At 41.2% G+C, this 7087-nt stretch overlaps 1 pseudogene; it reads left to right on the plus strand.

The window, feature by feature from the left end:
* Positions 1 to 543: 543 nt before the first annotated feature.
* LOC140935869 (uncharacterized) lies at positions 544 to 6613 on the plus strand (annotated as a pseudogene).
* The last annotated feature ends 474 nt before the right edge of the window (positions 6614 to 7087 follow it).

Here is a 7087-nt window from a genome sequence, read left to right on the forward strand (position 1 = left end):
ATTAGTGCGCATATTTGTAAAAGCAGTTTGGTACAGTATGTTCTTGTAATTATACTTAAATCTCAAGGTTAATCTCCTTGGAGTTGGCTAAATTGTTTTTCATAATGTAACTGTAACCCACATCTAAGAGCCTGCTTGATCTTGCTTGGCTATGTATTTTTTAGTATTACAGTGACAAAGTTTGCCCGGAGGTTTCTAATCCACTAGGTTCTTATACGCGGGTTTTCACTGTACAAGAATTCAAACCTGGTAAACGGTGTGCCCCCACCTTCCGTAAATCGCTTTAATTGCTAGTCTTTTATTCACTCTATCTTTAACAGTGTCTTCCTTAACATAGTCTTGTCACGTTCGGTTGCCCCTTAAGTGGCAAATTCTTATTTTTACGTTTAAACAAAATTCTTATTGCTGCTAGTCTAGGTCATTCTAAGGAATCTTATAGCATTTAAGGTAACTATTCATGTGTTAAGATTTTTTGGTCTTTTCGTTGCAGATCCTTGGTTAGGAAATGCCTCAAGGGGCCTGGAAAGGGGAATATCTGTAATTAACAAGGTACAAAGAACTAGGCACAAAGCCTCAACTGTAGCGCCGGCTTTTTCATTTAATTCTAAGACGTACTGTTTCTCAGTTTACCTTGAAATCCGCATCATAATGGCATCTGGCGGTTGGGTAGCAGAGCTTGATAAGAAAGAACACAAAAACTGGGTGATGGTTGGTTGTGCTCTTAACATTGCCAAAAAAGGAATAGTACCAACAATTCAAAACAAGATGGAAACTTGGTACCAGTCCCTTATTTCCAGTCCACCGCTTCAATCACTTCCCTCTTGCGCATGCGCACCTTCAGCACCAAAGTGCGCCACTTGCGTCACCTGGGAAAAGGAACTGAAACGTCACCACAAGTCCTGGAGACCAAAGATTTGCTGGGACAACAGTGACCGAACACATTGGGGATCTCCGACAGGGGCATGGGAGATAGCTAAAGTTTATATGCCAGCCCTTGGAAGCCGAGCAAAGGATGTTATCGACGCAGATGGAACCGACATTGGTGGTCTTTTGAATTTGTTAGAATGGTGTCCTTTTATCAATCCCCCTGTGAGTCGAACTCTTTTAAATTCAGCAAGAGATGAATGCAGAAATCGTTGGGCGCATGCTGCTAAACAAGAAATTTGTGATGGCGATGTTCCAACTATATTGAGTCATCTCAATAATCTGCTTAGTGACCCAGTGTTTAACTCTGAACTATCAGCCCAAAAAGCGTCCAATGATTTGCAAGATTTGTCCCGTCAAGGTCTGATTAACGTCAGAGAGTCTGAGGTTGAAGCTCTTCACTTGTTGCGGCAATGTCTGGAGGCCGGTCTGAGAAAGTGCCAAGAAGACTTGGTATATACACTTCGACATTTATCTCAGGTCCAAGAACAAAGTAATGCGTACAAATCTGAGATCACTACACTAAAGCAGCAAATGGCAGAAGAGTCAAAAAAATTGTCTGATAATGTATCCACGCTATTGATTGAAGTTGCTGCCTTTAACAAGTTCCTAGACCAAAGAGATGATCTTAGAAACACAATTGAGGTTATTTGTGATGACTTAGATGAATTGTCGAATGGTATACAGAAGGTTGTTCTGGAACTAAACGAAGTTGGACTGATCTTGCCCCAGTTAGAAAGCAACCTCAAAAACTTGTATTGTGTAGTACAGAAAGTAGCCAAGAATGTCTCTACAAACAAAAGCTCGATCTCAAGATTACAAGAAGATGTCATGGAGGTTAAAGAAGAAATAGAAACATTGAAACACAAAGTTCAGGTTGGTCCACACAAGGGAGACAACGACGATGACGACGATGACATTCTTTGCACGGCACCAATCGGGTTAACAGGGTTTACCGGCCGCAAATCAGAACTAGAATGGCTTGAAAGAAATCTTGTTTTGCTGAACCCTGAGAAGAAACCCGGAACCTCAACTTGTATTAAAACGATATGCGGCCTTGGAGGATGTGGAAAAACTTCGCTGGCTTTAGAATTTGCTTGGCGTTACAAGCATCGCTTCCCAGGGGGTGTGTTTTGGGTCAACGGTGAAAGTGATGAAAATCTACGGAAATCCGTGGTCGAAATACTTACGTTTGTCAATATCAGCGCCTCAGTAACCGACAACATAGAGGACATCTTGAACAAATTCCTGTCATGGTTGTCCAAAATGAAACGTCCATGGCTTCTTGTGGTAGACAATGCCGATGAATTACATGATCCAACCTGTCCAGCAGGCGTGAAGAAGATATGCAAAGGGATGTTGCAAAGAACGCACCTCCCAAGAAAGCATGGTCACATACTTTTTACTACCAGGGCAAATGCAATAGAGAGTAAAACGTTTTTGAAGATTTCAAATGATGATTGTTTAAAGTTACAGTGCTTCAGTGAAGAAGAAGGTGCATTATTTCTAATGCAACGGACAGGTCTCGGAGGGAAGGATCTTGACCCAGATGCTATTTGTTTAACGAAAGAACTGGGATCCCTGCCACTAGCCCTCGAACAAGCCGCAGCGTACATATCTTCCAGCCCTCTTTCACTTAATTTTAAGGATTACCTGAACAGTTATAAAGCAGTTAAGCTTCATCTTCTAAAGCAGCAACATGCCACAGCTTTAAATCTGGAAGCACAACATAGGTTGTCGATTCACACAACCTGGCTGATGAACTTCGAGTATGTCAAAGAAAGGTCACCTGCCGCTGCAAAGATTATGCGCATTTCAGCATTTTTTGAGTCTGAATTTATTCCTTTCAATGTTATCAATCCTGGATCTCCTGAATTCAATCAAGAGGAACTGAGAGAAAGTTCGTTTTCTTATTCAGATATTGGTGACATCCTGAAGATACTATCAAGCTACTCTCTTTTCTCGGTAAACCACCAATGTAAAATGTTCCGTGTCCACAAACTTGTTCAAGAAGTAGTCAGAGAAAGCCTTACGGAATCAGAAAGGATAAAGACATTGGTGGAATGCGTACGTGTGCTTCGTTTTGCGTTTTTACAATTTCCTGCATTCGAGAATTTTAAGTTAGGCAACCTCTACGAATTGGACGTAGGAGACCAACTTATTGTTTCCTCTCTTTTGCTAAATTTTCTGAAGTTGACGAGTTATATGGAAGAGGAAATAAATGCGCCGAGAGAGAATAACAAAGGTGAACTCTTTGGAGTCGACACCTTTGAGCTTTGCCAATTTGTATACGACCTCACTAAAAACAGAAATTCACTTCGTTGGCTTACTTCTGAACTGTCAAACTTTTACTTGAAACTTTTCAAAGTGGTGTACGGTGACAGTGATCCGAACTTGCTTCTCGTTGAGATGGTCAACGCAAGTATCATCGAAGTAAAAAGCTTGACTGCTGATGGAAATTACGAAGCAAAGAATGTGATTGACAATGCCGTGCAAAAAATGTTTGAGTTTGAAAAAGTCGGAGTGGTTATACACGCGGATGTCAAATTCTATGTTCTCTTTCATAAAGCTCAATCGTTCATTTTTCAAGGAGAGTGGGAAAAATGCTACAATGGTTTGTTGGAGCTTGAAAGTTTAGACTTGCCAATGAGGGAAGCTCATACTGCAGAACTTCAAATGAAAATAGCGATGTTTGAACATAACAAAGGCAATAAAGCCGAACTGGCTTTTAAAAGGGTAATGAAATCTTTAGAGATTGCAAGAAGAGTTTACCCTGGGGGTGACCCACAGTTGCTGCACTTACTTGAGTTTGCCACCACCATACTCTCCAGCACCGGCAAATTTAAGGAAGCTAAAATGTTTGCCAAAGAAATGCGAGATTTTTATATGAAGCTACCTCCTTCGTCTGATGATATGGTGAATGGGCTAAGGAACTCATTCAGTTTCATGTGTCAATCAAACCACGTATACATGGAAACATATTTACTAGGGCTTTTAGAAAACGGATGGCCCCATATATACAGTTGTGTTAAAGATGGCTATGTTAATAACTGCATTCCTTATGTAGATGACGGAAGCGAAGAAATCGTCGCTATTGTTTTGCTCAGCATAATAAGGAGCTTAAGCATAGCTTTAAGCAAGCAGAGTGAACCGAACTTTTCTGCAGAAAAGTTGGCCATGTACCTACGAATCGGTGAAATATTTGTCTCCCTTCGTTTGAATTATTATGGCTCTAACTTTCCAGATATGCTAGAGGCATATTCCTTTTTAACATCAGTGAAGTTGCTCCTGGGAACTGATGTAAAGGATGCATTTTTTTGTCCTCAGGTACCGGTATTTGTTGTTAATCGCCAGGGATTTTCTGAACAGTGTCAAAGTGAACCCTGTGCAGATTCAAATGTGAAGCAATCGAGTCGTTACAGAGATGTAGGTAATGGTTTTTTCAGTTTAGGTGACTATTCGAGGTCACTCGAATTTTATAACAAAGCCTTAAACCTGAATCAAGGAGATGCAAAGTTATTAACATACAGAGTCGTCGCACAAGTCAAGCTTTCTAAACAGAAAGCACAGAGTCAACCTTTAAAAGAGCAACAGAACATTTTTCAACGTGCTCTCCAAGATTCTATTAACGCGATATCTGCAGATCCTTCTTGGGTACAGGGATACTACTGGAAGGCTGTTTGTCTCGCTGAACTTGGGCAGAGAGGTGCATCACTTGCTGCAACTGCAGTTGCTGAATGCCTGTTTCCACTACAATGGGCCCAAATACCTGCTGTTGTCGAGCATTTTGGATGCTACATTGTAAAAGAAGTAGCTACTTCTGAAGATCTCGGGCGCGCCGTAGAGATACGTGAAAATAGTCTCGTAATTGTCCTTCGCAGTAGGAAATATGATTTAACTCAGCCTTTGAAGGTTCCATCAAATGCAGTGATAGTTGGCCTTGGTAAGGTCGAAATCACTTGCGCCAAAGGCGTTCCACTTTTCCTGGATAAAACCGTTTTCATTGACAACATTGAACTCACACCCTCCGCGGAGTTCATCAGAATGAACAAAGAGGAAGCTAAAAAGTGCCTCGATCGAGGACAGTCAGACAAGGCGTTGTCCCTGTATAGTAGGATATTGGCCACATGTCCAGAAAACACACAGCTTCTTACAGCTAGGGCTTCGACTTACTTAAAAGCAGCGAAAGAAAAGAGCAACAAGTGTGAGCGAGAATCTTTACTACAGCTTGGTCTGGAAGACACCAAATACACTATCAGAGCTGACCCTTCTTGGTTACTTGGCTACTCCACCAGAGCTGCGATTATGACAGAATTAGGGAGGAAACACGAAGCTTTAGCCTCTGCTGCTGTGTTTAACCACTTGAGCTCTGGTCGGGATATTTCGTCAGTCATTCAACGCTATGGAGCGCTACAAATCCATGTTATTGAAAGCCCAGATGAATTGAGCACTGTTGTTGAAGAAATAGCGGAGCCTGAAGGAGTAAATCAAATTGTTTTAATGAAAGAAGGAGAGTACATATTTGAAAACAGCGTTGAGATCAATCCAGCAATCGTTATTGTTGGTCTAGGTAAAGTAATTGTTTCGTGCAAGACTGGCGAACCTTTTAACTTTAGGAAGGAACATTTTGTTGAGAATGTGGAACTTCAGGGAGGTTGTGGTGATGAGCCAGAATCACTACGCAGCGGGTTTAAGGCCTGGGTCAAAAGTTTGTTCGGAGCACACGATTGAATGAAAAAATCTCTCGCTGGAAGACCTAGAACGATATGAAATTTTCCCCGAAAGTAAATCTTGAGGTCTTCTTGCGCCTTTTGTTTGGATAAATTGGCTTTTCTCATAGAAGATAAACATACCTAACTTTCTACGCTTGGAATGAGTGTGCATGAAGTCTAAAATTAAAGTTTTTAATAATTCAAGGGTAAATCAGGGTATTGAAAATGATGTTTTCCTTCATAATTTTATATTGAAGTGCGATGGACAGTCATTCCACAGTGTAAGAGATAATTTATGTGAATGAGAAAAAATGTTGTCGCTCGATTTCTTTTCTTAAACCCGCCACCAATTTAAGATTTTTAGCAAAATGGTCACGTGACATATCACGTGACTCATTAACACCATATTTATACGGACGATGAGTTTGATTGAGCACCGTAATCTGTGCCGAACTTATTGCCAATAAAGCATTCTCCAAAGGTAAACCTATTAGACCCAGGCCTTAAACTAGTAAAGACTACGAGTTCAACAAGTCTTTTTGGTCAGGAAGAAGATATATCTTTGGCCGTGCCCTGACGGTATGACGCCTCCAAAGTCGACAGCGAGTGAAAGGTGAACTAACCCCCTGAACTAAAACAGAGAATTTAACGCAAAACAGTTACGTGTCATAAAAACAATGTAGCCAGGTAAACAACCAAAAACGGGCTGCTTAGTACGCCAACGTAATGCCACACAGATGTATTTCGGCTGACAAGCTAATGTATTTAGTTAGAGAAACGTATAATTCCCCTTGTAATTAAAGGCAAAATTTCTTGAGGCTTCCATCCGTCGCAGTGTATTTTGGGTGACAAACTAAAACTCCCCCATCCCCTAACTGCATCAAACCTGCTTAGCTCAGAGTCGTTGCCTCCGACCACATGACCTGTGATGTAACGGGGAGGGGAACAAAGACAGTCGAAACATGTGGCTCATTTTACTGGAAAGATTTTAACAAGAGGTTATGATTCAAAATCGTTTCCAAACAATCGAAGGCAAACGTTGTTGAGGTGGTATTTATAACGCTTCTTCTTGTACGTAGAAGGATTTGGCTGGGAACACTTTCCAGCTGAGGTCACCGCTAAACGTTTTCCTTGATTCTTGCGCAATGCCTTATAATAAGGACCATTGCTAACAGAAAAGTGATTCTCACTGAATAGAGCATAATATTATAGGTGACGAATTACTCCTGAGGGCCTCCAGCGGGGGGGGGGGGGGGGGGGGGGGTGTTTCCTTGTTCCCTATAAAAATTTACGGTTGTTCCCTCGTTTCTCAAAAATAAATTAAAGTGTTCACGTTTACTGAGTTCCCATGTTCCCAGAAATTGTGCTCCAAGTTCCCTTGATCCACTAAAATATTCCTCAGTGCTCCCCACAATTTCTCTCATATTTCATTTTAATTTTCGCCTGTTAGA

This window comes from Porites lutea, chromosome 1 (genome assembly GCF_958299795.1).
Source record: "Porites lutea chromosome 1, jaPorLute2.1, whole genome shotgun sequence".
NCBI classification, from domain to species: domain Eukaryota; kingdom Metazoa; phylum Cnidaria; class Anthozoa; order Scleractinia; family Poritidae; genus Porites; species Porites lutea.